This window comes from Triticum aestivum, chromosome 6B (assembly GCF_018294505.1).
Source record: "Triticum aestivum cultivar Chinese Spring chromosome 6B, IWGSC CS RefSeq v2.1, whole genome shotgun sequence".
NCBI classification, from domain to species: domain Eukaryota; kingdom Viridiplantae; phylum Streptophyta; class Magnoliopsida; order Poales; family Poaceae; genus Triticum; species Triticum aestivum.
Genome location: NC_057810.1, coordinates 206460596 through 206464685, shown reverse-complemented (window position 1 = coordinate 206464685; position 4090 = coordinate 206460596).

Sequence of the window (4090 nt, the reverse complement as noted above, 5' to 3'; positions counted from 1 at the left end):
GCGGCAAGAAAAAAAGACCAAAAGGAAGGTTTTTTTAATACCTCTGACGAACCAAACCAAGCTACTCTTAAGAGTTCAGTAGGGTTGAATTTGGATCAGAGATCAGAGATGTTAGGTTTACTGAGTTGACCATGCACCATTGAGCCATCATGCAGAACTAAGCTTGTTCTGATTTAGTAGCAGAAGGGGCACGGAGAAATAAAGAAGTGTGGGGGAGAAGCAGCCGAGATCATTCCCTTCGCTTCCTGGGCCCAAAGCAGTGCTTTGTTTCCTGGCCAAATCAAGGATTTGAGGCTGATTGTCAACAATTTGAAGAAATCCGCAAGTGACTCTAATTTGAATTCACTAGTCGTGTTGAGTTTTTTTTATTTCAATATAACAAATCTGCCAATCTTGATGGATTTTACCATCTAAAGATGGAAGAAGATTCGTTCTCCTACCCATTTCTAAGTTAAGCAAGAGATAACTCATAATTTGATATGCACTGGCACTCGCATCTTGGGTAAAAACGACGCTCGTCAAGCACAGTTTGCTGCGATCGTGCCAGTGGCATCACTGATTGGTTGCGCGGATGTGGTCTCGGCCAAACGAATATTTCACGTAAAGCCGACAAGGGATTTTCTTAATAACTGGGCGCTTTGATTCTTTGGAACAACTCGATCAATCTAGTAATCCGCCACAGGGTAAACCACCGCCTCTCAGGCCTCCCCGACGGGTTCTACCATAGAGGCCAACGATAGACAATAACTCCCCCCGAACACAGCTTACAACTTTCATCGTACTGTGCTCTCTGCTTAGCTTTCTTTCTTCCCATCCCGACCTGTATCACTTGACTTTTAGATTGGCAAACTAATACCAGGTTGATGACTTCACTTCTCTTGGGAACTTGCTTCTTCCTTCACCGAAGTTAGTAGTTAGCTTTTCAAGCGCACTGTATCTATTGTGGATGTTCTTGCGGGAAAGGCCATGTTAGGCCCAATTTGGGAAGCAACATCTGTTGATGAGTGGTTATACAATGGTGGTCCTTATGAGCTAATTGTTCTACACTTCTTACTTGGTGTAGCTTGTTTGAGATATCTACAGAAAAGAGAAACAAACATTCTCAGTTGGTCCACTATTAGCGAGGCCTAAAGTCTTCACTTCATCAGTCTAGGAATAACACTAAAGTACACCCCTCATTACATTCTCGTTTCCCTCAGAGTGGCAGCTTTTCAATATCTAGCTAATCCACTGCATCTTATAAATTGTATAGTTATTCAGAACCTCTTCCTTCGAGCTCCTATGGAAGACCTTGGCCGCGTAGCAGGCAGCTCTACACTTTGAGCCATTGAGGAGGCTCTTGGTCTAGTAGATGGGGAAAGCTGAGATTGGTTCAAGATAAGCTTCATGAGGTGTGGAGCATAGAGATAATTCTTCTTCAAACCTCTCTTCAATTTCTTCTGGGATAGCTTGTTGTGGGGCTTTCCGAAGGGTCGTTCTGAGAGTGGTCTCTTTTCTTTAAGGTTGCATATATTGTCGGAGAAGGGAGGGATCCAGGCCAGGTCGGCGTAAATCCGAATGATTGATGGAAGAAACACCAGACATATCCCATACTTCTCGCTCCCACCGGCCGGCTGATGGAAATAGACTAACTACCGGAGATATTCGTGTTACTTCGTCTGCACTTGTTTGTACACGAATGCGTGAGTTATACCATTACAAAGCTGGAAGGTGGATAACCTTTATAGATCAGGATAACCTTTCACATTTTCCTACAAATAGGATATTTACACCACGACCTAAATATAGCACCTAAGAAGTATGTGAAACTCTATTATATAGTAGTTCAAAAACCTCATTTCATTTGAGAGATAGTGGAATTTCTTCTTTCAACACGTACATCGACGAGGGTGTCGATGACTTGAGTGAGGAATTCATAAATGAAAATGAAGTAGTTAATGGGAGGGCTACCATTATCCTTTTTCTTGTATGTGTTCCTAAGAGAAGTAATTTGTCCTCATGTTTTGAGGTCTCAAGAAAAGGGCGTGGAAACAGATAGAAACTCTTGAATGGAAATTGAAAAGAAATGTAGCCCCAGTTCCTTCGGAAATGGTAAGATTTCTAAGTCCCCAACCCATCTCGTGCTCGTGCTGTACGCGATCGAATCTTGCGGCCGGATAGAGCAATGGAATCACCGAGTCGTATGAAAAGAGGGCTCTTCTTTTTAATCTTAACACAAAGGCTAGCTCCCCTGGGGGTTGTCATATTACAATCATTTTAGCCCCGTTCATCTTCAGCGGAAGGGCAAATATTCGAGTAAATTCACCTTTTTCTATGAAAGCAAGGATTGGGTTGGGTTGCTTATTCGTCATCACGGAGCAACCCAGTACCTTTTCTTAGGCGAGCGACTGAGACGAGAGCTTTCAATTATGCCGTTTTGGTCAAATCCCAGGGCTCTTTCTGATTTGCGAAGGAAAGTGGGTGGATACAAAACCAGTTCATATCACTTGTCTTTCTGGTCTTTCAGAATCTCATCAAATACTAGTAAATGCTTTCGAAGAGAAAATAGAAGCACTAGAGAGCTCAAGTTCACTTCATTCATCACAAGATGCAAATGATGTTAGGGAACGTAGTAATTTCAAAAAAATTCCTACGCGCACGCAAGATCATGGTGATGCATAGCAACGAGAGGGGAGAGTGTTGTCTATGTACCCTCATAGACTGAAAGCGGAAGTGTTAGCACAATGCGGTTGATATAGTCATACGTCTTCACGATCCGACCGATCAAGTACCGAACGCACGACACCTCCGAGTTTAACACACGTTCAACCCGATGATGTCCCTCGAACTCCGATCCAACCGAGTGTTGAGGGAGAGTTTCGTCAGCACGACGGCGTGGTGACGATGATGATGTTCTACCGACGCAGGGCTTCGCCTAAGCACCGCTACAGTATTATCGAGGTGGACTATGGTGGAGGGGGGCACCGCACACAGCTAAAAGATCAAACGATCAATTGTTGAGTCTCTAGGGTGCCCCCTGCCCCCGTATATAAAGGAGCAAGGGGGGGTGCGGCCGGTCAAGGGGAGAGGCACGCCAGGAGGAGTCCTACTCCCACCGGGAGTAGGACTCCCCCCTTTCCTAGTTGGATTAGGACTTGGGAGGGGGGAAAGAGGAGGGAGAGAGGAAGGAAGGGGGGCACCGCCCCCTCTCCTTATCCTATTAGGACTAGGGGGGAGGGGCGCGCGGCCCAGCCCTGGCCGCCTCTCCTCTTCTCCGTAAAGGCCCACTAAGGCCCATTAACCTCCCGGGGGTTCTGGTAACCTCCCGGTACTCCGGTAAAATCCCGATTTCACCCGGAACACTTCCGATATCCAAACATAGGCTTCCAATATATCAATCTTCATGTCTCGACCATTTCGAAACTCCTCGTCATGCCCGTGATCACATCCGGGACTCCGAACAACCTTCGGTACATCAAAATATATAAACGCATAATATAATTGTCATCATAACGTTAAGCGTGCGGACCCTACGGGTTCGAGAACTATGTAGACATGATCGAGACACGTCTCCGGTCAATAACCAATAGCGAAACCTGGATGCTCATATTGGTTCCCACATATTCTATGAAGATCTTTATCGGTCAGACCGCATAACAACATACATTGTTCCCTTTGTCATCGGTATGTTACTTGCCCGAGATTCGATCGTCAGTATCTCAATACCTAGTTCAATATCGTTACCGGCAAGTCTCTTTACTCATTCCGTAATACATCATCCCGCAACTAACTCATTAGTTGCAATGCTTGCAAGGCTTAAGTGATGTGTATTACTGAGAGGGCCCAGAGATACCTCTCCGACAATCGGAGTGACAAATCCTAATCTTGAAATACGCCAACCCAACATGTACCTTTGGAGACACCTGTAGAGCACCTTTATAATCACCCAGTTATGTTGTGACATTTGGTAGCACACAAAGTGTTCCTCCGGTAAACGGGAGTTGCATAACTCATAGTCATAGGAACATGTATAAGTCATGAAGAAAGCAACAGCAACATACTAAACGATCGTGCGCTAAGCTAACGGAATGGGTCATGTCAATCACATCAT